Source organism: Pleurodeles waltl, chromosome 2_1, assembly GCF_031143425.1.
Source record: "Pleurodeles waltl isolate 20211129_DDA chromosome 2_1, aPleWal1.hap1.20221129, whole genome shotgun sequence".
Classification (NCBI taxonomy): Eukaryota; Metazoa; Chordata; class Amphibia; order Caudata; family Salamandridae; genus Pleurodeles; species Pleurodeles waltl.
In genome coordinates, this window is record NC_090438.1 from 227,803,794 (window position 1) to 227,831,414 (window position 27,621).

At 42.5% G+C, this 27,621-nt stretch overlaps 1 long non-coding RNA gene across 1 annotated transcript; it reads left to right on the forward strand.

Moving 5' to 3' along the window:
- Positions 1-375: 375 nt before the first annotated feature.
- LOC138258661 (uncharacterized) lies at positions 376-23,954 on the forward strand. The gene is made up of 3 exons (XR_011198489.1): positions 376-439; positions 1,377-1,413; positions 22,258-23,954. It is a non-coding gene; the product is annotated as an uncharacterized lncRNA (long non-coding RNA).
- Positions 23,955-27,621: the final 3,667 nt, after the last annotated feature.

The following is a 27,621-nucleotide window of genomic DNA, read 5'->3' on the forward strand; positions in this document are numbered from 1 at the left end:
TATTTTGACACTTGATTGGATTAGTTGAATGAATTTCCTTTTTGGGGTCATTGTTCCAGGATCCTGATGTGTTGGCTATAATGTATAACCAATCACTTGAACATTTATCCTTTCCCATTGTTTCGTAAGATCCGCAGACTATTCTATTATACTTATTTTGAGTCATTTGTATAGCTATATCTCTGTTTTTTCTATGAGGTTTTAATCACGATCTCATTTTCGTTTTTTCTCGCCTCGTGTGGCTTAGGATTCGGTTGGATTCACATCTGGGTCCTTTTTCTATGTTTATGGACGGACCCAGCAGTACCGCCCCTTTAGTTGTTTGATTGGACGATACACGTCCGAGTGCGTATTTGTATCTGGACTTCCGCGTCCCTCTATTGTCAGAAAGTTGGGCGGTGCGTGGGATGCGAGAGAACAGAATTTCCAGTTCCAGCAGGTATTTACTTATGTGTGCCACATCAGGCGTTTGTACACTCAGTAACACAAATATTAGGGGCTTTCTCCTCGTTCGGCCATTTTTTACGAGGTTGACACTGATTGCCGATCACCTTTTCTCCTGGGTGTAACGCTGTAAGGATAACGAGACGTTTGGCATGAGATACCTAGCAACCCTGCAACAGTCCATTGTTGCAAGATTGTTCCCTTTTTTTATATAGTTTCATTTTGAATAATTTACGATAATTTTGACACGCGGGTATTTTAATATAATTTCCTAGCGTCATACTTTTTCTAGCCTGGTATAAAAGGAGCCATTTCTCCACACGGCCCTTTTGAAAAAAGCCTTCACAATAATTGTTGCTGACCCGAGCAATGGGTATTCCGGTACTTTATTGTGCCACATATGGTTTTAAGGATTTAGATCTCTTTTCTTTTTTGGTAACACATATATTGGAGACGCAATTGATTTTTAACACAGATGGCCCTTATATTGTTGTTTAGCGCCTGACTTTCGGTGGCTAATGCACTAAGTTATAGTCAATCTCTTTTTGTGTATAGAGTTGCCATGTTTCAACTTTTATAGATACTGTTTGATAGTATATTGAGAATATTATTTCCTTAGTATATGGAAGAGGATTTATGAGACACATTTGTACTGTGGGTATTCACATTAGTTCCGTTTTTCCTTTTCTTTTTCTTTTTCTTATTTTCTCCATAGCAATTATGACTAATTGTCTACTCGCCTGACTTAATAAAAGACCAAGCTACAGAATTGATTTTCTTCTTATTTCTTCATTAGAGTTCCAGATGGTGTTCATGTATTATTATAGTTGAGTACATAGCCCAGATTTATGGGGGATGCATACTTTCTTTCCTCTTTTTTTATTTTGTTCTGCTACGTCTTCCTAGTTTGTTTTTTATCTTTGTGACTCCAGGTTGATTCATCTGAAAAATTACTCATTGGACAACTGAGTGAGTATAGACTACTCCATCATTATCTTTATTATAGACCACTGTATTTGTTTTTGTTGGAGAAGATTTGTTTCATTCCTGAAGAAGCGCCATGAGATCTGTATGGACGAGGTAGGCGCGAAACATGTTGACTATTGTAGGGGTATAGGGAATAGAGTTGCTCAATCAATTGTATACGAGGAAAAGGGTCATTACTCCCCTATACTCGCATTTCTGTTTTTAATCTTGACCAACTCCCTTTGATTTCAATTAAAGGAATTTACCTTAGGGGAGCTGAGTCAATTTTAACCTCACTTTTCTCTCCACTTCTCTGTGCTGTTGGTTTGCACAGTAGTCTGGTTCAGTGACACCAATGTGGGTCCCGTCAGACATTGCAGCACCAGTCTGGAGTGGAGCAAGCCCAATGATGAAACTTGAGGGCACTTGCTTCTAAGGGAACCACACTTACTGCTGGTGTCACTCTTTTTGGAACAGTGTACCTTTTTTGATTTGATACCCTGCACCAGAGGTCAGCTTCAAAGGATTTACCACCTTTAAAATGTGACCTCTGCCTTTGCTGTTATCAGCAAAGGCAATGGTTTCCCCCCACTTTGGAAAACTAGTGGGAAACCTTACCCAAAGTAGGATGACTTTCCATCCCCAGTCTACACCACCCCTTGGGTGTGACAGGAAAGGTGACCACTCCATTTAATTTTCTTCCATCTTGGATGGTAGGAAAATAGCCAATCAGGGTTAGGAATGTAACTTCTTCCCACTGCTAGGGTCTCTGCCTAATGCCCCCTAAATACAGTATTTAGTGGAAATCCCCAGACCTACAGATCAGATTTGATGCACACAAGAAGACCACAAACAAAGAAGACCCAAGGCATGACAACAGAAGTCCTGCTGCATGAACAAAATCCAGATGACATCCTGGAGTGATTAAATGTACCAGTGTGCCACATTTGGTGGCAATGGAAATTTCAGGGCCTGAGATACACCATTGCCCAGGGGACTGGACCCCCAGCATCGGACACCATGAAGGAAAGCCCACTCCAGACTCTCAAAAACCTAGAAGCAAGAACCAGTTGAGGGATCTCAGGACACCTTGGATCCACCACCCAGAGCAGCCCTGATGACCTGCAATCTACCCTCCAAGTTACCTGCTACTGGCTCAAGGACTCCCTCACACAACAATCTTGGCTGACCTATGTGTACTTCCCTGGCCCCTGCATCAGAAAACCAGCTATGCTTTATGCAACCCTAACATCTTGTGACATCTGCACTCCAAGGGGACCTACCAGACTTACCAATAAGTTCATTGGTGCAGTGTGTTTCCAAGTGTTCCCCTTCTCCATTGTGCACCAGCTCCAAGATTTTCAGCCACTGTTCCCACTTGAACCGGGAACCACCTGAACATCTCAATGACCTCAACCTAAAAATGGAAGGTGGCACTTATAAGAGCATTTCCTGATTTTGTATGCAATTTTAAATTGTTTTGCATTTGTTCCTATGGTGCCTAATTACACACAAAGAACAAATATTTTCTTAAGTTTGAAAAATCATAACAAAAGAAGTACTTACCATATATTGATGATCTTGGTCTTAAAAAGTGTATACAAATCTGAAGTATTGTTGTACATTGGCCTCAAATTATTGATACTGAGAGTACAATAAATGCTTACCACATCTCCAAGATAAGCCTAACTGCTTGCCCATACTACCACAAAAACAGAGCATGTGGTTTGCTTTTTACCTCTGGATTCCAAGTTGGGGTTGCCTGGACTCTCTGCACAGAGCATGAGATTTTCATACACTATATAGAGAGCCAGCTTTCTACAAAGAGTGAGAGAGTGAGTGTGTGAGTGTGTACGTGGTGCATGGGGGACTGAAAAAGTGTTTGAGTAAGTGAGTGTATGAGTGATACATGGGTAAGTGAGTTAATGAGTGGTGTACAGTTGACTGAATGTTTACATGAGTGGTATATGGATGATTAACTGAGAGCATGTGTGCATATATTGGTGAGTAATTGAGTGTGTGAGTGGTACATGGGTGAGTGAGTGAGTGCATGAATGAATATTTGCTTGGGTGAGTGAGTGTATGAGTGATGTAGGGGTGATTGAGTGGATGAATGTGTGTATGAGTGAGTGACTGAGTGCTGCATGAGTGAGTGAGTGAGTACATGAGTGCATGTATGGGTGAGTGAGTGTATGAGTGGTGCATGGGTGATTGAATGCATGAGTGCATGTATGATCAGTACATGTATGACAGAGTGCTTCTTTGGGTGAGTGAGTGAATATTTTATTGTTCGCGTGAGTGTGTGAATGAGTGTGCAAGTGGAGCATGGGTGAGAGAGTCAGTGCATGAGCGTTGTAGGTATGATTGACTGAGTGTATGCATGAATGTATAGACAAGTGAGTGACTGCATGACTAGTTTATGTGGAAGTGACTGAGTGCATGAGTGCATGTATCTGTGAGTTAGAGAGTGCATGAGTAGTGTATGTGTGACTGACTGAGTGCATAAGTGTGTGTGAGTAACACAGTGACTATGAGTATATCTGGGTGTATGGGTGAGTGACTGCTACTTTGAGTGGCTAATGGATGAGTGAGTATTATTACAGTTGGCTGAATAGATTAATTAGTGGCTGTATAAGTGGCCGTATGAGTGGAAGTGTCAGTAGGTGAACTGGCCAGTCAGTGCTTGTGTAACTGGATGCATTCATTAGTAAATGATTTTGAGTTTGGGTGTATGGGTGAGTGAATGGGTGTAAGTGTGACTGTATATATGAGTGAGTAGATGTGCGAGGGGCTGTATTAGGGACTGAGAGAGTGTGTAACTGAAATATCAGTGAGTGAGTGGGTGTGTCCGTGGCTGTTTCAGTGAATGAGTGGAGTTATAATCTACTGCATGAGTGGAATATTAGGTTTGATAGTGGCTCTATCACTGAGTGACTGACCCTGTGAGGTATTGCAAAGGTAAGTGAGTGCCTCTATAAGTAGGTGTCTGAACGATTGATTAGCTTGCTATATGACTACTTAAAAATAAGCTGCAATACACTAAAGGTTCAAGTTGGAAATAGGTAAAAACACTAATGAGAAGATATGGCAAGAGCAGTTTATGTTTAGGAGCACTCTTCATGGATATAGTTAACCAATATGTTTGCAGCTGAAGAAGTTTTTTGAGGCATCTAACGACATTCATCTGCAGCCACTATTAAAAAAGAAAATAAAGATATGTTGGTATTTCATCTTCAAAGTTACATAAACATAACAATACATAAATCTTATACTGTGATATTGTCTTACAATGTAGTAAAATATACTTTTGTCTTTTTATTCTTAAAAGCTTTTTGTGCTTCTTCATGATAAACGATGGTCTGTATATAGCATCTTCTTCAAACAGTGGGGAAAAACAATGGATTGTGAAAAAATAAAACTTATAGCTGCACAGTACATTACTAGACATATGTGGTACTATGCATTGCACTCACTACTATTTCTTAGTTAGTGGTTTTAATAGAGTTATTACAATAATCCAAAGAACTGTATCTTAAAAATATTACTTATATTATTATATCTGGCATAATATCACAAATAAATGTGAATTACTATTCAATGTTAGAGAATATTTTTAAAACATCATCTTTGGTAGCCCAAATGATGTCTAAACTGCAAATGATCCATGTACAGAAAATCCCAGGTAGTACTTTTCTCCCAGAATTACCATGTACAAGTTTGGTTGGAGAAACAAAAGGGGACAGTTTTGTAGTTTTATACCCATCCAGTTTCAGACTTTAGTTAGAGAGTGTTGTATTGAGTTGTTATGTTAACTACTATTAGGAGCATAAAGAACTCTTAATTTTTCAATATATTTTCTAAAAACATTACCCTCAATAGGCCGAATAATGTCCAAAAAAGAGATGAACTGCATGAAAGAAACAATAAACCCAACTTTTTTAAACCGAATGCTTCCTTAGAATTTAGGTTGAAGAGACAAAAGATATGAGTTTGGTAGTTTAAATGAAGATATGATCTGTATTTTAGATCATTTCATTTAATTCTGTCCATCCAGTTTTGCTCTTTAAATAAACAGTGTAGAGTCCAGAGGTTGTATTAACCCCTTCATGAAAGATGATAGCCATATTATTAGAAGATCTTCCTGAAAGAGATATTTGTCCAGCTTTGAATTTTGAAACTCAAGTTTCCAGTTTGGAACCATATGACCTTATTCATTGTAGCAATACTATAAGGTATTTTCCAGGTGTTTGTAAAAACAATGTAGACATAACGTTTGATCTGCAGTTTGGGCAGGTCATATTTTGGTTAGCATTTCTGTACAATTTGTCAAATGGCACAGTTGTGCAATCTGGTAATGTTGAGTACAGAAATTGTTCTTAATTGATTTCAGTGCTAGATTTGAAAGAGCAATTTTCACAGTTGTGGTTCCATTTATAACTGACTCCAAACAAATCACTAATATTTACTTCTTATGTTTTAAGACTCCATGGATGACCATAATGCATTATTGTGCACCTTGTTGACTGTTGAGAGCAAACACTAGTGATCAGGTACACACATCTGAAAGATTTTGGATATGTGAAGCAGAATGTGCTACAGTTCTGTCAATCAGTGTACGTTGCAGTAAACTATATAGTGCAGAAGACATTCTTTAATAAAAAAAAAATTTCAAGTTACTTTACTACCTGGGATAAATGGAACAGTACATTGAGAACAACGTTTGCATAGCAGTTGGCACCTGAACTGCTTTCTTACCTTCTATTACTCATTCATTTTCCAGTTTTCTCTTCTTGGCACCCTATGTGCTGTTCTGGTTTGCTTTCTTTTCATGAGGATCTGTAAACCATTTTATAATCTTGCTCTTTGGACAGATTATCCATTTCTCAAACTCAGGGTACTAGCCTAAATGAGGAGCGTACACAATTCTTAACCAATTGTATTCTCTCACACATCTTGCTTCAGCACTAACTTTTGTTTCATTAAAGTCAATCAGAAACAAACTGGACAATGTTATAGTATGTGAAAGCTACATATGACATTCCTTCTTTGAATACAGAATTTCCAATAGTAACAAAGGAAATTACCTACATTTATAACCTGTGATTTATGAATGGTTTCGGCATATACGCTAAAGAGAGTGGGAACTGCTGGCACCACACATATAGGTCTTTCACGAACAAAACACATACAATAGCCAATCTGTTTGACACTACCAGTCTGATCACATTGTATGGTACAGTATTCCACCTCATCCTTATCTGGAAATTTAATGAAATCAACAACTTTACCTATTGCAACATTTATTAATTCTTCCTCAACATTCAAATTATGACACAAAATTACAGTTTTTGCTTACTCCTAAATGCTTCTTGAATCCTGCAGTTGTGGATACTGATTTCTCCAAAGAATCCAACTTTGTTTGTAGTTTATCTGTCAGTATACAGTGACTCCATGATGTGGTGCATCACTTTTCTTGCGTCGCCATTGCTCCACCCTACGACACCATGTTTGCGGCGTATTTACAATAGAGTGCTCCAGGGTGGTCATTAGTACAATTGTTTTGATGCTATTGTTGCGCTTTGCTGCACTAGTGTCAAACATTTTGACACTAGTGCAGCAAAGCGGAGGGAGGCCCATTGATTAAAATGGGTGCACCATTATAATGCCTGCTCTGAGCAGGTGTTAAAAATGACAGAAAAAATGATGCAGTGAAATGTAAATTTCACTATGCCATTTTTTGGGTCCACCTTGCATACATTATGCCTGACGCAAGCATAATGTGGCACAAGGATTTACAAAGTGGAACAATGGAAGCATTGCACAACTTTGTAAATATGGTGTGGAAGAAAGGCCTTCTTAACGCCACCTTAGTGTAAATGACTCTAGGATGGCACAAGGTGGACCTAGGGGCTTGTAAATATACCCCCTTGTTTCTCCACTTGCAGTAATTCTTCATTCAAGTTGGAGCACTGTTGAACTGTTGGCGTTAAATAAACTATACATTTATCATCTTTAATGAAACTGTACATTACCTCTGCTGCCACAATATTACATGTGGATAGAGTGTTGATAAGGAGGCTTTTCAAATCATGTTTTCCTTCTTTTGAGAGCAGACCCACTCTAATGTCCTTCAAGATATCCCTACATTGCACATCGGATGCTTGATGCATTTTTTTCACTAATTCTTTAAACTCAAAGTTTAACCAAATATGCACGCTGCCAATACTTCCCAGAGAATTTCTTGCTTCATTATTCAGAATGTGAGTAAAGGCCTATTTTGTCATGGGTAGTCCCACTTTTTGCCTGATATTTGATGTTGTCTCAAAGTTTTTAGTGCCCAGGGTCCCTGGGCCAGATCTCTTTCCCAAAACTGTTGTGATGTATTGCCACAATTGGCAACACCCTTTGCTGTCACTATAAGTCCCTAGTAGGTGGTACTTGGGTTGCCAGGGCATGCTGTACTAAGGGTAGGCCCACGAGGGCAGCAGCACAGATTGTGCCACCCTCAAGGGCCATGCATCCAGATACACCCAGCACTGCCATTGCAGGCTAAGTGTCCTGGTGCAATCCTAAAATGCAAACTCAACATGGCACACAGCCTATGTCCCTTGTCCACTACACACTGAATGTAATATAGGTAAGCCACCTCTTTAGCAGGCCTTCTAGCCCTAAGGTAGGGTGCACTATGCTGTTTGTGAGGACATAGTTGCATGAGCAATATGCCCCTACTGTGTCCTTGCCAAACCTGGGGCATAGTAAGTGAACAGAGTAGACATTTTACATGCATGTGCTCGACACTGATCAGTACAATATTCACAGCTACATGATGGCCACTCTGAACACTGGGTCCTGCTGCACCAAAGAAAAAGCACCAAACCATGCCTGCTGCACCCAGGACTCGACAATAGCCACTGAGGGGATGCTCAGGCATCAGACAGACTCACCAAAAACTCTCAGAGGACCTCCACACTTCCCAAAATTGCCATAGATCACCCTTCAGAGTGAAGGCATCACTCTCCCACAACAAAGACCAAAGGACCAGTGAAGTCCAGTTCACTGACTGACTACTTATTGCAGTAAGTTAGGGGGCAGTTTTTAATCTGTTTAATTTTTCAAGGCTGTACATTTGCATAACTTTATAAACCCTGTTCTCTCACTAAATTAATTGGCTCTCAAATGCACCAATTGTCAATTCTTTTCTATTTTGTTCTTGGGAGGAGGACTTACGTTTGTCTCTTTACTCGCTACATAAAAGTCATACCTAACATTTACCCCCCCTACCACTTTCAAATGTCACCAGCCACCACTGCTCTAAGATGCCCTCTAGGTACATTTTGTAATAAATCTCACACTGGCATCAGTGTGCCTTTATTATTCTGAGTTGTTTGCTAACAAACCATGATGTAGCTGGGGAATCCGTAGTGACCAGTTTCAAGTACATGCATTTACTAGGGCTTTCCTGTACACTTACTATGTATATGAATTAACAAAGACACAGTAGGGGAACATCTACTCATGCACATATGCCCTCACATGCATTATAGTGCATCCTGCCTTAGATTTGGAAGGCCAGCTGGAGTGGTGACTTATATACATTGCATACTGTGTTAGTGGGCATGGCACCCAGGGTGAGTACGATGTTGAGTTTGCAATTTAGGGGACACCATGTCATGCAACTTGCAGTGGTAGTTTGCATGAGGCTGGTGTGGGGCCTCTCTGAGTGGCACAATTGTTGCTGCAGTTCTGGGGGGCCTCCTCAGTACACATGCCCTAGATACCAGGGGTACCATTAACTAGGGACTTAGGGCCTGATGTAGCAAAAAAAAAAAAATTTGCTACTTGCAAATTGCGAGTCATACCGACTCGCAAATTGCAACTCGCAAACTTGTATGCAGAAAGGTGTCTCAGACACCTTCTGCGACTCGCTATGGGGTCGCAAAGACCCACCTCATGAATATTAATGAGGTGGGTCACAAATTGCGACCCCATAGCGAGCCCCTGCACTCACAGGGATGGTGGCCTGCTGGAACAGCAGACCTCCATGTCTGTGACAGCTTTCTTAATAAAGCAGTTTTTTTTTTTTGAATTGCAGGCCATTTTTCTTAAAGGAAAACGAGTTGCAATTCAAAAAAATAATGAAACCATTTGGTTTCGTTTTTTCAGAGTAGGCAGTGGTCCAGTGGCTCTGAAAAAATATTTTCAGCGACATTCACAAAGGGGAAGGGGTCCCATGGGGACACCTTCCCGTTTGCGATGCATTACCACCCACTTCAAGTGGGTGGTAACTGCGAGTTGGTTTGCGACCGCATTCGTGGTCACAAAGCAACTCAGCATGGCGATGCGGTCACAAATAGGAAGGGAACACCCCTTCCTATTTGCGACTCGCATCCTCAAATTGCGAGTCGGCACCGACTTGCAATTTGAGGATGAGCATCATGTTCGGCCTTTTGCATGCCGCAAACTGCGTTTTTCGCAGTTTGCGACATGCAAAAGGCTTCCTACATCTGGCCCTTACAAGGGTGGCTGAAGTGCTAAACATAGTACAATTTTAAGGAAAGAGATCTCGCCCTATAAATCTGTTAGCGGGGGATCAGGGTACTCACAGTTTGAAACCACATCATTTTCCAGTCAAAAAGTATGAGACTACTGTTAGACCTGGCATCCTTGGTGTGGTCTCCCATGTCTTTTTTGCCTTTGTTTCCCATGTTTTGACTGTTTGCTGGACTCTGTTTCTGCTGTTTGTAGAACTCTGGGGACTTTACGAATGGTGACCAGTGCTAAAGTGCAAGTGCTCCCTGTATAAATTCTATATGTAATTGGCTTTTCCATGATTGGCACATTTAATTTACTAGCAAGTCCCTAGTAAAGTGCACTAGAGGTGCCAGCCCTGTAAATCAAATGCTACTAGTGTGCCTGCAGCACTGGTTGTGCCATCCACATGAGTTGCCCTGAAAAACATGGCTCAGACCTGCCACTGCAACGTCTGTGTTTGCAGTCTTGCACTGCCAATTCGACTTGGCAAGTGTACCCACTTACCAGACCCAAACCATCTTTTTTTGTACATGTAAGACACCCCTGAGGTAGTCCGTAGGTAGCCCCATGGGCAGGGTGCAGTGTATGTTAAAGGTAGGATGTGTACTGATGTGTTTTACATGTCCTAACAGTGAAATACTGCCAAATTCTGTTTTCACTGTTGCAAGGCCTATCCTACTCAGAAGTTAATATGGGGGCTGCCTTTAAATATTTTTTAAGAGCAGTTTCCCTTTGGGAGCAGAGGGAAAATATGAGTTTGGTGTTTATGAACTCACAATTTGAAAATACATCCTTTGGTAAATTTTTTTTTTAAATTGCCAGTTTGAAAATGCCACTTTTAGAAAGTGGCATTTTCTTGCTTAAACCATTCTGTGGTTCTGCCTGCTTGTGTATTCCCTGTCTGGGTTAGACTAACAGTTGGGCTGATTGTGAATCGCCACTGGCCAGCGACACAAGGGGAGCTGGGGTGTAGCCTGCATATCTGGATCGGCCATTTGGGGTAGAGTGGAGGGAGGAGTGGTCACTTACACCTGAATGGGCTGTGCCTGCCTTCACACAATGCAGTCTCCAACTCCCTGGTGTGAGTCTGGAGTCAGGCCTGGGCAAGGCAGGATCTTGTGAACAACATAGACATTCCTTTGAAGTTTGCATACTTCAAAGGCTGAAAGGGGTATAAGTAGTGGTCCCAGAACCTGGAACCAAGAGGAATCTCTGCTAAGGAGAAGAGCTGAAGAGCCCTAGGAAGAGTACTGCCCCTTTACCTGTGACGGTGCTTTGTTGGATTGGCCTGCAGTTTCTGCTTTTGCCTCAAACACTGGACTTTTTGGTACATGCCTGCTTATGAAGAATCTCCAAAGGCTTGGACTGAGCTTGCCTCCTATTTTGAAGTCTCAGGACCATCAATGACATCCTCTGCCAGCACCTGTGCTCTCCGCTGAGACTCCTGCCCTGGCAAGTGGTGCCCTATCCAGTCCCTGGGCCCTTGAGAGGTGAAGCTGGTAGAACAAGGACTGAAATGGATGCGCAGGATGCCGTGCGGAGAAAATGTCTATGCAACACATGCAATGCGGCTGTAAAAATGATGCACTACCCTCCTTGTGGCTGACTTCGATGCATCATCTGCATCGCAGCTGGAGAAACAATGCAAACACCCACTTGGGCTGCTGAAAATGATGCAAACCCCATGCAGCGCGGTTTTCGATCACTGTGCAGCTGGATTTCTCAAGCATCATCGCTGGACATCAAAATCAAAATGACCCTGCACAGATCTGAGGTGCCTGCCTGGCATCGCTCTCTTGTGGGAGAGAAAAACAATGGTTCGCCTACCTGACCGGAAAAGAAATGATGCACGGCCTCAGTTGCAAGTAAGGATCAACGCATTGCTGACTTTTGTAAAAACAATGCTTCCTTTGTTTGCTATGGAGTAAGACTCTTTTTGCTTTAAAAATAAATTCATATCTTGACTTGTGCATTTTGGATTTTTGTTGTTTTGGTCTTGTTTGATTTAGATAAACATTGCCTTTTTTCTAAATTGGCACAGTATCTAATGGATCTGTGAGTGAGTGCATGAGTGTGAGTGGGTCTCCAAGTTGGTTAGTCAGTGTCTGAGTGGGTTTGTCAGTATCTATGTGGGTGTGAGTGGCTGCATGAGTCTCTGAATGGGTCTGTGAGTGGAGGGCATGAAAGTTTGAATGGTTCTGTGAGTGGGTACGTGAGGGTCTGCGTGGAGCTCTGAGTAGCTGCCTGTGTTTCTGAGTGGATCTGTGAGTGGGTACATGAGGGTCTCAGTGGGTCTGTGAGTGAGTGCATCAGTGTCTGAGTGGGTCTGTGAGTAGGTGCAATAGTGTCTGAGTGGGGCTGTGAGTGGATGTGTCAGTATCTGAGTGGGTCTATGAGCAGGTGCATGAGTGTTTGACAGAATCTGTGAATGGGTGCGAGTCTGAGTGGGTCCGTAAGTGGGTGCATCAGTGCCTTACTTTGGTCTGCAAGTGGGTGTGTCAATGTGTAAGTGTGTCTGTGAGTAGGTGCATAAGCCTGACTGGGTCTGTGACTGGGTGCATCAGTGTCTGAGTAGGTATGTGAGTCCGTGCATCCATGTCTTAGTGGATCTGTGAGTGGGTACATAAGTGTCTGAGTGGTTCTGTGAGTGGGTGCATGAGAGTCTCAGTGGGTCTGTGAGTCGCTGCATGAGTGTCTGAGAGGGCCTGTCATTCAGAGCATCAGTGTCTGAGAGGGTACATGATTGGCTACATGAGTATGAGTGGGTCTGTGAGTGGGTGTATCAGTATCTGAGTGGGTCTGTGAGTAGCTGCATGAGTATATGAGTGGGTCTGTGAGAGGGTGTATGAGTGTCTGATTGGGTATGAATATTTTCTTTTCTTTTTTGTGATATTTTCAAATTTGTTGCGACATTATATGGGGGGTCATGCTGGCAGTCACAACATATTTGTGATTATCATGCAAGGATAAAAAAACAATTTTTCAATGTATTATAGATATAACGGGTCCCTCAAACAACCCTATCTTCCAGCCATGGGGTCAGAGTATCTCTACTCTGACCACTTATTGTACAAAACACTACAATTTCCAGCCACAGGATATGTCCCGGGTCCTTAAAATGGTGGCCACAACTTTCTAGTCAGGTTGTGGCCAGCCAACCACAGTATTCCTGGAGGTGCATGCATTTGCTAATACTCCTCGATTGTCATGAATGTGTTGCAACCTCAGATATACAAAGTTGGTCTTCATTTATTTTCTCCTAAGCTACTGAATGGATTTATACCAAATAACAAAAAGGGCGTTCTGCACACTGAAAGCTACCTTTCTGCCAAATTGAGTGTAATTCCGTCCAGCGGCTCGGGCTGCAGGCGTCTAAAGAGTCTATAGAAAATTAACAAGGGAAATGCAACTTTTTTGACCCCCCGTATTTCTTGGCCCCGGCTTGATGAATCGCCCCAAAACTGTCCATGTGCAACAAGAATCACCGGCACACTTTGTTTGGAAAATTTCATGAAGATTGGTCAAACGGTGCTAAAGATGTAGGAAAGTCAAAAAACACTTTTTCTATGGAAATATATATATATATATATATATATATATTCACTTAAAACACTAAAGGTTATAGGGACATTATTATTGGGTTCTGAATTTACTTCAGCAGTTATAGGTAGAGTTCTTTCAAGTAACTATAACTCACGCCCAAAGGTAACCACAACAATCACTCCTCCCATGCACAGTTTTTCTTTAATAATTCCAGTTCTAACGTTTCATTTATGTTTGTATTGATATTATAGAAGTAGTCATGAATGATGTAACATCTGGGATACTTAACAGTGCATACAGGGGTGTGAGTTATAGTTACCTTAGAGCAAAGTTATACTTACTTGAAAGAACTCTAACTGCTGAATGTCTATGGTTTTCTACGAGTAAATTCAGAGCCTAACTATAGCATCCCAGAAATCTTTGCTTTTTTAATTGAATTTCTATGTTTTTTAAAATTTTACTTCCTAACTATAATGTCCCAGTAGCCTTTGGTTTCTTCAGTGAATTGCTATCTGTTTTTTTAACGTATAGTAATTTTCATTAATATAAGTTAATACAACTGCCACCGTGGACAGCCTTCAGCTGTGCAAGGCTGGGTTTGACTGCAGGGACTGGCCTCTGGCCAGTTCCTGTGGCCAACCCCTATAACCAACCAATCCTGCATGACCTCCCCTCCTCAGGCTGTTATCAGCCATTGGGACCCCATCTCCCGGAGCCCAGTGTAAACATTTCATTTTTTGGGGGGGAGGGAAAGCTTCATGTATGCCCAGTATGATCTCATCACCAAGGATCCCATTCTCAGGGCCTGGCCTAAACTATTTCATTTTTTGGAGGGTGGGGGCCGTGCAGTCTCCCTCCACAGGCTGATCTTGGCCACAGGGACCCCATCCCTCGAGGTCTTGGTCTTATTGGATTTTTTTGGGGAGGAGGGCCATGTGGCCCCCTTCCACTGGCTGATCTTGGCCCCTGGTACCACATCCCCCAGGGTCAGGCCTACTTATATTTTTTGTAGGGGGCTGTGTGGCCCCCTCTGAGGGACCAATCTCAGCCCCAGGGACCCCATCTGCTGGGGCCTTGCCATGTGAACCAAAGGCCCCCAAAGTCCCAGCTGGCTCCTGTGGGATCCAGCATTGCTCCATATAACAAAAAAGGTTCTTTCTGTACCAAGAGCTACCTTTCTGCCAACATTGGTGTAATTCCTTCCTGTGGTCTTGGAGCTATCGCTGTTTAATTTTTCCTACAGGAATTAACATTGGAAAACTTTCAATTTTACACCCCTTTATCTTGGCCCCTGTTTCACGGATTACCCTGAAACTTTCCAGACAGCAACTCAAATGACTACCTATTTTTTTTAATTAGTAAAGATTCATCAAGCAGCACCAAAGATATAGGCAAGCAAAAAACTGCTTTTTCTATAGCATCTAGGTCCTAACTATAAGGGATCACATTATAAAGCAATATATATATATGCGCACACTTGATTGTCATAGAGAAGGGACTACAGTTTCACCTTTTCATTTAATCACAATATTGACCTAGTCTTTTCTGCAGCCTAAATTCTCTTTATTACGAATTCAAGTCCTGTGTGGGCTTGGAATATACAACTTAAAACAAATAGAGCCTTGACTGGGCTGGTATTGCATTTAGCTTTCCTTTTAAAGCCCTCTATGCACAATTGCACCACTCCCTGAAAGCTTAACTCTCTTTTCACAAACAATTATAGCTCATTATACTAAGTGCACCACCAATTCCTCATCCTTGTTAAGTTGCTTGGAACACTTTGTCTGCAAGTATAATGTGATTCAAGTCTTCTTAATTTTAAAATTCTGTCACCGCCTCTTTTACTCTGTGGTACATGATCTATATAAAAAAAGTGTTACTGATTCCCATAACTTTTAAGATACAATTCATAGTGCCTTGCAATTCAGTATGCATCATTATGGTTAGTAATTGCCTGCATATGTTCAAGGTCTCATTTTTATTTGTGAGTATTATACTTCCTATATATCTCAATCCACACGGACAGACCACACAATATACAGTGAGTGTCTCTGTACATGACATACATTTTCTGATATTTTTGTGTGATTTACGTCCTGTTACTGCATACCAAAAAACGTTCTCACTATTCTTGCATTCTGAACATCTAGTACAAGGATGAAAACATGCTACTTCCTTGAGGGTTGTAGATCTATTCTTATAAGGAAAGTGATTCTCTACTAGAGCAATTTCTTTTTATACGCAGCAGTTCCTGTTATGGGATGCTTCAATTTAATTTTGTAGGGTGATAAATTCCGTCATACTAAGTGGAATACCCACTTGTAGATATACTATATACAATCACTGTCAATTTTCATCCATCTACAAATAACGTAAAAAAGCTCACATATCCTGGCACTGAGTAGGTGTGTGTGTCTAACCCAACCTGGTATGTTGGTTAAAAGAAAATCCGGGTCTTCTGCTTCTTGCACAATTCAAGGAGAGAGTTGGAGGCTCTGATGTGGTGAAGGAGGTTATTCCACACTATAGGGTCAATGCAAGAGATTGCTTGTCCTCCTAATCTGGTTCTGTGTATGCATGGGGTTTTGGAAAGTAGGACTCCTGTGGAATGGAGGAGTCTGGATGGTTGATGGAAGGAAGTTAGGTGAGTAGAACCTCAAATGAGGGTGTAAGGAGTTTGAATTAAGCAATTTTTTGTATTGAAAGGTTAATTCCCTGAGGTGTGGTATAATGTGAGTTCTATGTTGTAGCTTGGCGATTAGCCTTGCAGCCGAGTCTGTAGTCTTCTAGTGAGTTGCTTGGTAATCCTAGTGTAGAGGGCTTTTCCATAGTCTTACTTGCTGGTGACTAGGACCTGAGTAATAGTTTTTCTTGTGTTACTTGTCCAGTTTGCTGTCAATTACTATTGTGAGGTTCCTAGCATGGGCTCTGAGTGTGGGTCTGAGTTCGATCAGCAAACAGTTGTAGTCCAATACGGAGTTGTTATTGTTCTTGCTGAAGATCACTACTTCTGTCTTGTCTATGTTGAGCTTGAGACAGTTGGCATTCATCCAGTTGGCAAGTTTGGTCATGCACGTGGTGAACTTGTTTGATATGTTGGGGGGCTTGTCTGAGAGGGTGAGTATGAGATGTCTGTCATCTGGGTAGGAGAGTAAGTTGACGATGTGTGCATAGATGAAAATGGCAGTGGGGATCTTGTATGAGTTTGAAGTGTGTGGGACTGAGCAATAAACATTGATGAACTCCACAGATGAGATTTGCAGGCTTCTAAGGAGTAAGATGACAGACTGGCAGTTTGCGTTCTATATGTTAAGAAGGAACAAATCCAGCAGGCAAGAGGCCCTTGGATGCCAATCTAATGCAGGTGGTTGATGAGGATGGGGTGTGCTACAAAGCGGTACAGGAGAATGAGGGCTACTGTGTTTCCTCTGCCAAGGCTAATTTGGATGTCATCTGTGACGGAAACGAGTGCCGTTTCTGTACTGTGGTTGAGCATGATCTCATGATCAGCAAGACGGTTGCTGTGTTGGATGATGAGGCATCAGTTGATTAGATTCTCTAAGATCTTTGACAGGTATGGTAGGAGGGCAAAAGGTCTGTAGTTGGAATGTGTGGATGGGTCAGTAAATGGTTTCTTGAGCAGGGGCATGAAGGTGGCAAGTTGTGAGGTGTACAGGAATGTGAAAGGAGGCCTTGAGGATGGGTGTTAGAATTTCACTTGATGGTAGGGTTCCCCTGGTGATGGTATGGTGGGGCAAGGGTCAGATTGAGCCCCTGAGTAGATAATTTGAAATGTTGCACTAATACTGATTATCAAGAGACCTATGGTGCAATTTGCCTGCCCATTGGTGGCCTGTTTCTGAAATAAATAAGGGTACACTTCCTCTATGACATTGTATGTGTATGTCAAAGTCTAGAAGTTGGACTTGAAAGCCTAGAACTTGAACTTGATGAAGTAAAACTATAGCATATCTTTTACAAAAAATTGTTAACACAATATCATTTGTCCTTGGTTTATTTTTATAAGTCAATCAATCTTCAATAGTTTTATACTCTACTGACAAATTGAGGATCCATATTTATTTCCTTCATATTTAAACTTTCACAGGTAATGGATGGCCTCATGTTTGTGTGTGAGCCATGTATCATTTGTCTCTCCTGTCTCAGTCCATTGCACAATGGTTTAAAAAACACTGTTTGAGGTAGAACTATTCAAACACCTGTATTACAAAATTGTTGCCTTCCTCCTGCTATGCTTACTGGATTTGTTTGTATTCCCTTAGGACTCTGTGCACTTCCCCACTGGATACCAACACTAAAGTGTGGGTGCTCTCTGATCTTTACATGGTAGTATTGGCTTATCCCCAACTGCCATATTTAATTGACTTACAAGTCACTAGAAATGTGTCCAAGGCCTGTAATTTAAATGCTACCAGTGGGCCTGCAACCCTGATTGTGCAACCCACTTAAGTGGCCTTCTAACCATGGGTTCAGGCCTGCCTTCGCAGAGCCTGTATGTGAAGTTTTACACTGTTATGCTGACCTATCACAACAACTCCTTTTTTCCATGGCCAAACCTTCCTTTTTAGTACATATGTCACCTCTGGACATACTAGAATGCAGGGTGCATGGTACTAGAATGCAGGGGCAACTCAAGACCTGGCTCTTCGAGCATCAGTAACCCCATCCCCCTACCGCCTTGAGACCCACACGGGTGAGTAGCGCGCTTTATAAATGTTTATGATTTGATTTGATTTGATCAGACAAAACGGAAGTCCTCATCCTCGGAAACACCCCAACCGCCTGGGACGACTCCTGGTGGCCCACGGCCCTTGGCACCGCACCAACCCCCTCAGACCACGCACGCAACCTCGGCTTCATCCTAGACCCACTTCTCACCATGACCAAACAAGTCAACGCCGTATCATTCTCCTGCTTCCTCACCCTCCGCATGCTCCGAAAGATCTTCCGTTGGATCCCTGCTGACACTAGAAAGACTGTGACCCACGCCCTTGTCACGAGCCGCCTGGACTACGGCAAAACCCTATACGCAGGAACCACCGCTAAACTCCAGAAACGTCTGCAACGAATTCAAAACACCTCTGCCCGCCTCATCCTCGACATACCCCGCAACAGCCACATCTCCGCCCACCTGAGACACCTGCACTGGCTTCCCGTCAACAAAAGGATCACCTTCCGACTCCTCACCCACGCACACAAAGCCCTCCACAACAAGGGACCCGAATACCTCAACCGCCGCCTCAGTTTCTACACACCCACCCGTCAACTTCGCTCCGCCAACCTCGCTCTCTTGCCGCCGTCCCTCGCATCCGCCGCACCACGGCGGGTGGGAGGTCCTTCTCCTACCTGGCGGCCAAGACATGGAATTCCCTCCCCACCAACCTCAGGACCACCCAGGACCACTCCGCATTCCGGAGGCAACTCAAGACCTGGCTCTTCGAGCAGCAGTAACCCCATCCCCCTAGCACCTTGAGACCCGCACGGGTGAGTAGCGCGCTTTATAAATGTTTATGATTTGATTTGATTTGCAATGTATTTAAAAATGTATTTGAAAAGCAGGACATTTAACTTTAAGTTTTAGATGCCCTGGTAGTGAAAAACTCTCAAATGCTTTTTTATGGCAGTACTGCAATGCCTTTCTTTCAGATAGAATGATATTGCAGTTGCATTATTATATTTTATAAGTGTAATTCCTAATTGTGAAGAGATAAAACTTTCAAGTTTGGTGCATCTAGAATCACAATTTTAAATCCAAATTTATGGTGAAGTTGGGTTTGGAATTGTAACTCTAAAAATGCCACTTGTTTGAAAGTTGGTATTTTCCTTCTTAAGCCATTTGGAGCCTGCTGCCTATCTCTGACCACTCATCTGGGAATAATGGGAGCTTAGTTGTGACTTAAAGGGCCATCCTTTGAGGATGGGATGGAGGAGCTGGCCACAGCCTCACTTACACCTGAATATGCTGTGCCCTTCCCTCACACAAAGGGCTGCATAACTCCCTGTAGTGAATCTAGGGCCAGTGCAAGTAGGGCTGGACCTCTGTGCACTTCAAAGTCCTTTCTTTGAAGTCTCCTTCATTTCAAAGACACAACTGCATATAAGTACGGTACCTCTGATACCACCACTTTAGTACACTTCTGGACCTGTGAATACTTTCCAAGGAAGAAGGACTGCTGTGCTGCTGAAGGACTGGCTGAACTACTGCTTTTTAGGATTACTGGCTTTTTGTGCTGTCCTGCTGCTTGCTGTTCCCCTGCCTGAGTTTGATGAACTGAACTTGTATCACTTGAACCAAGAGTGACTCTTGAGGCTGTCTGGCTGATTTCCAGATCTGAAGTCTCAGGGGCATAAAATACAAACAACCACCCTGCTTCTGCACCTGGAACCTGCCATCTGTGCTTCTACCCTGCCAAGTGGTGGCACCCCAGTCCTGGATCCTTGGAAGTGGCCCTAAGATCCTTTTAGTTGCAGCCAATGCATCTTCTACTGAGCGATGCATCCTTGAGCAGAACCAATGCATCTCCTCGATTGAGCGGTGCATCTTTGTCTTAGAGAATGCCAGTCCGGCTGGTTACAAGATTCCAAACCTTGCCACTGCTAATGGCAAAGGACAAGGCATTGCTATTATTTTTAAGCATATTTATTTATGATCCACGTTTCCAGCTGATGATTTACAGGAGGCTGAGGCTCGACCTATCAGCTGCTTTTGATATGGTCCTGCATGCCAGGTTGCTAGCCTGTCTTTATGACATAGGTTTTAGGGGCACAACGCCTAAGTGTCTGAAATCTTATCTTGAAGACAGAGAGCAGAAGGCATGGTTACCTCCTTTGTCATCCAGCAAATGCAGTTTCTCAATAGGAGTGCCCCTGGACTTTGCCCTTAGTCCAACTTTGTTCAATATCTACATGTCCCCTTCAGTGGTGCGGGTCGAGTCCTTTGAGACCACAATAGTTTCATACACCAGTGACACTCGGTTGTTTTATTCATTTAGAAAAGGAAAGTCAATTTCCCAGGATGCTATTAAGCCCTGTCTTACAGATGTCTTTAATTGGAGGAGTATTAACCAAATGAATTGCAACTCTGATGAGACAGAGGTTCTGAGCCTAGGCCAGTGTTTCCCATCCTTATGCCTCCTGAGGACCCTGACTGAATCACTACCAGAAGCCGGGGACCCCCAAGAAATGTGTACAATTTAAATTTCAAAGATTAAAACCGTAATTCACATTCCAACAAATACTCAAATTAGTAAAGATATCATTATTTTATACTGGAAAACATTGGAAAACTTTAATGGGAAGGTTGGCGCTGCATCTCGTAAATTAACTTTTCAATGTTTGTTTTTATTTAGGAAAGCTGAATCCTCAAGTCACATTCTACATTTCCCAAGTGATTTTTGTTTTTATTTTTTAGATACATAAATATTTGAATTTAATGTGTGGTGGGCGAAGGAAGTAAAACCATAAAAGCCTATCATCTCTCCATAGCCTCTCTGTCACATGTATGTAACTTGATTTATAGCACCTCTGAAAGAATTGGAAAAATATATAATTTTCTAATTTTTTCCATGTAGTTCTTTGTTGGCAGTTTATAACTCACTGTGCTAGATTATGATTGTGACTTATGAACTGCACAATAACAAAAGAATCTCTGTGACAAAAGTGGTAACCCACTGTGCTATACACATAAAATGTGGTTCTCTGCATGATACTTGTTCATTGCATCTGGCATATTAACCATCTGCACTACCTCCAATGAGTCAAAACTGCCACTAGACAAACTCCCATCTCTCCAGCAGGTACATTAATCACCAGAGTTATCTTGACACTTTTATTTTTGTTGGAAAGCTTATACTGATCTGTGCAGTGCTTTTAAGCTGCCACACAAATTAATAAACAGATAAAAGAGCACGCACATGTTTCTCTAGAGGGCCCAGCTGGAGAAGTCCCTTTATGCCGGTCCAGGCCTGTGGACCCCCTGGGAATGTGTCACGGACCTCTGGGGGTCCGCGGACCACAGTTTGGGAAATGCTGGCCTATGCCATAGTTTTAATTTTAACTTGCAAGATCACTGGCTGACTGGGGCCACTTTGCTCAACACTCAAGTTGATGCTGTAAAAACTTGGGTCTTAAGTTTGATAAACACCTGTCTTTTCACAATCACATGGACATGGTAGTTGACATGTTCTTTGGTTTTGCTGCACACTACTAAACCATTTTTGGAGGTCCTTTCTTTGCCTGTGAGAATAACAGTCATCCTAGCCCTGGTTGTGTTGAGGCTAGATTATGCCAATGACCTGTATGTGGGCCTCCCACAATATGCTTTGAGGAAACTACAGACAGTCCAGAATGCATCGGTCCGTCTGGTTGTTAATCTTTCCAGTTGAGCTCCAGTCTCGCCACACTTGAAGAACATTCATTGTCACCCCGTTAATAAAAGGCTATTGTTGAAGGCTCTCATCCCTACACATATATCTCTGAACCATTCTAGTCCTCAGCACTTGTCTTTGAGAATTCATCCCTAAACTCCTCTCAGAACCTTGTGCTCCCCCCACAGTCACTTGGCTAATGTACCTAAGATCAGGTTGATTATATCAAGTGGAAGATGTTTTTCTTTTTTAGGCCCTCAAGCCTGAAATCAACTCCCTGTGGAGCTGTGTAAAATCCAAAATGAGAAACGTTTTAGAAAACAACTGAAAACATTGCTCTTCACGCTCTGGTCTTTTAACTCTGTCTCTAACTTTCTTTTTTCAGCCCCAGGACACTCTTGGAAGTAGCTGTGCACTTTCCAAGTTTATTCATTCATTCAGAACCAAAGCATCAGCATTGTTTTATGGTTTGATTTCGTTGCAACAAACATCCATCACCGCCGCATCATGTTGCAGACACATCGCCTTCTGAACTGCTGCTGTGTGATGCTTTTCCCTGTTCATGCTCTTCACATCCCCTATCAACAGAAGCCTCAATGACAATGACAAAACTCTGCATCGCAGCATTCCCACTCATCGGAACCGATGGATCATCTCAATTGCACAATGCCCATTGACAGGAACCTCGATGTTGATGCATCAGGACCTACATATACATATATATATATATATATATATATATATATATATATAGAATAATAAATGAGCGTCAGAAGCTGCTCATTTATTATCTACTGCAATTTTCCAGGAGTGCCCCATAGTGCATGTCAAGGGCTTATTTACATATTTTCTTGCTTTTTTGTGCCCCTATCTGGCCAGGAGCACCACCATGTTACAAAACTATAGCGAAGGGCTGCAGGGAGTGCAATAGCACACCAAAATATTTTTTATATTGATATTAATTTGATGTGGTTAATTTTTGACAACGGCAATATGCTTCTCTTTATATATTAATGTGGTGATATGTTGATAAAGCCAATAGGATTGCGTTCTTAGAATGATGTAGCCACACTTTTAAAAAATGATACTTTTTGGGGAGTTCTTCAGATCTGCAGATCCAGTACGAGTCTCAAGGTGGCCACTTGGAACATCAATGCAGATTAGTGGCTCAACAAAAAGGCATGCAGTTGATGGGCCTTCCACCAGTTTGCAGGGCTTTGTGGTGTCCCCTGAAAGTGAGGGAGTGGATTCGCCCCATGGATCACTCAACTGCATGCAGATGTCCTCCTGTCAATGTCTGGTGTTTGAAACTTAACCTTATCCACTATTCTTGCCATATTTTCCTTCTTTCGCACGGTTGTTGTCTGAATCAGTGCTCTGAACACCTAGGGCCTGATTTATGCTTTTTTAGCACTGCATTTGCGACATTTTCTGACGCAAAAGTGGAGCAAACGCACAAAATATAATAGAATTTTGTAAGTTTGTGTCGCTTTTGCATCAAAAAATGACACAACTGCAGCGCTAAAAAAGTATAAATCAGGCCCCTAGTTCTCAACCATAATTAGTTCATCTATCTTCACAGTTAATGCATTTTCAGAGAACCTGGGAGGTTTCCTTCCAGATCCTTAAAATTAATGAAGATGTTTGTATGGCTGCTTCTTATGAGTTTTGTTGTCAGAGATTTTTTTGTGGCGGAAGCTTCTTCTTTGTGAATGCAGTTTGATCAGGTGTATGTTAATGGACGAGTCTGCTGTAAAAGAAAAAAAAAAACTCTGTCCACCATTGGTTTTCTCTGTCATACCTCCGTATTACTCTAACTTATGACAACTCTAAATAATCGAAAATGTGTGAGCATTGACATAGGAAGAACAAATGGAAGATGTACATACTATATTTATACGTGCATGTGTACACACACACACACACACACACACACACACGACATAAAGAAGCGAACCAGACTGTGAAAGACAAGACAACTACTCGTCTAAACCTTTACTTTTCAAAAACACTTTCTCAAGAATTGCATTTTGTACCGGAAGTCACTGCAATAAATGAGGTTTCAAGATTCCTCCACCGTAACGACATTTAAGTGTCAAGTCCGTCAGAGTGGAAATGACATAGATGCCTTAAAACACTGCACATCCAGCATACAAAAAGGAAAGAAAGTACTACTCAAGTCCAAACACAGAAACATAAATTTGTTAACTTAAACGAACAACTCAAGCTAGTGAACTAATATTGAACGTTGCGCAATTATTGTTTGCTAACGCAGTTTTGCGTCAAAAAAATTAGCGCCGGCTAACGCCATTCTGAAGCGCCATGCGGGCTCCGTATTTATTGAATGACGTTAGCCGGCGTTAGCCGCCGGCGCCGTCTGGTGTGCGTTAAAAAAAACGACGTACACCAGGCAGCGCCGGCGTAGGGGGATATGGGGCTTGGGCGTCAAGAAATGGGGCAAGTCAGGTTGAGGCAATTTTTTCGCCTCAACCCGATTTGCGCCATTTTTTTTCACTCCCAACCCCCATAGAAATGACTCCTGTCTTAGCAAAGACAGGAGTCATGCCCCCTTGCCCAATGGCCATGCCCAGGGGACTTCTGTCCCCTGGGCATGGTCATTGGGCATAGTGGCATGTAGGGGGGCACAAATCAGGCCCCCCTATGCCACAAAAAAAATAAAAAAAAACACTTACCTGAACTTACCTTAATGTCCCTGGGATGGGTCCCTCCAGCCTTGGGTGTCCTCCTGGGGTGGGCAAGGGTGACAGGGGGTGTCCCTGGGGGCATGGGAGGGCACCTCTGGGCTCCTTCAGAGCCCACAGGTCCCCTAACGCCTGCCTTTTGCAGGCGCTAAAAAACGGCGCAAAAGCGGCCGTACGTCATTTTTTTTGACCCGCCCACTCCCGGGCGTGATTTTTGCCCGGGAGTATAAATCCGACACACATGCCTCGGAGTCGATTTTTTAGACGGGAACGCCTACCTTGCATATAATTAACGCAAAGTAGGTGTCGACGCTAAAAAATGACGCTAACTCCATGGACTTTGGCGCTAGACGCGTCTAACGCCAAAGTATAAATATGGAGTTAGTTTTGCGTCGAAATTGCGTCAAAAAAAACGACACAATTCCGGCGCAAACGGAGTATAAATATGCCCCTCAGAGTCTTAGGCATTGCTAAGTAATGTATAAAGAAAATGAGTGCAATATGAAGCATTTATTTTAAACACAACATGCCCCACTTCTCTGTCACAAGGTAGATAAATGCATAATTAAATGCACTTGTGCAATCTACTTGTGTAGAATTTTCAGGTAAGATGATAAGCATGGCTACAAGAAACTGCTGGAACGTCCCCCATGAATCTGGCGCCAGATGTACTAAGGACCTCATGTACAAAGATTCAATTTAAGGAACCATAAATTGCAACAAATAAAAATGTGCAGTTTACGATTCCTTTAAAGGAATGTATAAAATGCATTTGTTAGAAGTGGTTGCAATTTGTGCACTGACCTCTAATGAATCCCTTGGGGTTTCGAGACCCGACCTATGCATTAAAAGGTTGGTTCTCAAAATTCCAATTTGTAGTGGGTTGCAATTCGACATACCTCATTAATAAGCGTCAAGTAGGTCATACATTGAGACCCACTATGATTGGATGCAATGGCAGGCATAGTGGCCTACTTGGGGTAGCAGACCACCATGTCTGTGATTGCTTTTATATAAAGCATTTTTTTTTTATGTAGGCTCTTTTCTTAAAAAAGGGCAACAGGATGCATTTACAAAATACATAAATCATTTTACAAGCAGCCACTGTCAGCTCATAAAAAATGGTTTTGTGAACATTCAGAAAAGGAAAGGAGTCCCCCAGGGACCCCTTCACATTTGCAATTGGCTTATCACCACTTTTGAGGTGGTGGTAAAATATAAATGATTTGTGATGAGACATCAGTTGCAAAACATTAATACATCCCTGTTAGACCTGACAGCCTTAGGGTGCTCACCCCTAACTTTTTGCCTGTCTCCCTCCACTTTTTAGATACTGTTTTGCTGTTTTTAAGACTCTGCGTACTTTACCACTGCTAACCAGTACTAAAGTGCATATGCTCTCTCCCTTTAAACATGCTAACATTGGATCTTACCCAACTGGACTATTTAATGTACTTATAAGTCCCTAGTAGAATGCACTATGTGTGCCCAGGGCCTGTAGATTAAATGCTACTAGTGGGCCTGCTGCACTGATTGTGCCACCCCCTCAAGTAGCCCCTTAACCTTGTCTCAGGCCTGCCATTGCAAGGCCTGTGTGTGCAGTTCCACTGCCAATTCGACTTGCCATTTAAAAGTACTTGCCAAGCCTAAAATACTCCCCTTTTTCTACATATAAGACACCCCTAAGGTATGCCCTAAGTAACCCATAGGGCAGGGTGCTGTGTAGGCAAAAGGCAGGACATGTACTTATGTAGTTTACTTGTCCTGGTAGTGTAAAACTCCTAAATTCATTTTTACACTGCTGTGAGGCCTGCTCCTTTCATAGTCTAGCATTGGGGCTGCCCTCATACATTGTTTGAGTGGTAGCTGCTGATCTGAAAGGAGTAGGAAGATCATATTTAGTATGGCCAGAATGGTGATATAAAATCCTGCTGACTGGTGAAGTTGGATTTAATATTATCATTTTAGAAATGCCACTTTTAGAAAGTGAGCATTTCTCTGCACTTAAATCTTTCTGTGCCTTACAATCCACGTCTGGATGGGTTCAGTTGACGGCTCCTTTTGCATTCACTCAGACACACTCCAAACACAGGATACTGAGCCTCACTTGCATACATCTGCATTTTGAATGGGTCTTCCTGGGCTGGGAGGGTGGACGGCCTGCCTTCACACAAAAGACTGCCACACCCCCTACAGGGACCCTGGCAGACAAGATTAAAGTGAAAGGAGACCTGGTGCACTTCTAAGCCACTCTTTGAAGCCTCCCCCCCTTCAAAGGCACATTTAGGTATATAAACAGGTTCTCTGCCCCTACCAACTCAAACACTTCCTGGAGAAGAAACTTGTAACCAGAACCTGCATCCTGCCAAGAAGAGCTGCCTGGCTGCCCAAAGGACTCACCTGACTGCTTTCTGTGACAGACTGCTGCCTTGCTGTTGCCCTGCTGCCTTACTGCTCCCTGGCTGTGGTGAAGAATTGCTCTCCAAGGGCTTGGATAAAGCTTGCCTCCTGTTCCCTGAAGTCTCAGGACTAAAAAGACTTAGGGCCATATTTATACTTCTTGACGCGAAACTGCCCCAACGCAGTTTTACGTCAAAAAGTTTACCGCCGGCTAACGCCATTTATTTGCACCGCTCCGGTGCCAAATTTATACTTTGACGCATGGCGGCGCAAGCCACAGGTGTGAGTCACTTTGTTTACTCAAACCAATGCGTTACGTCCTAAAGAAAAAAGACGTTAATGTGTCAAAAATGACTATGAGCCGGTTTACGACGTCGCAAACCAGATATGCGCCTTTTTTTGACGCAATAGCAGGAGAGGGAGAAGAAGAAAATAAAGTGTCGCTTCAGTGCAGAGGAGCAGGAAATTCTGGTGAAAGAGGTGACGGAACACCAGCACCAACTTTTTGTCACCTCAAAGTTGCCAATTAGTAGGAGAGAAGCAATATGGCAACAAATTGTTGACAAGATAAACAGTGTGGCAGAAGTATGGAGAACTGTCATTGAGTGCAAGAAACGCTGGTATGACTGCAAGTGGAGGACCTAGGA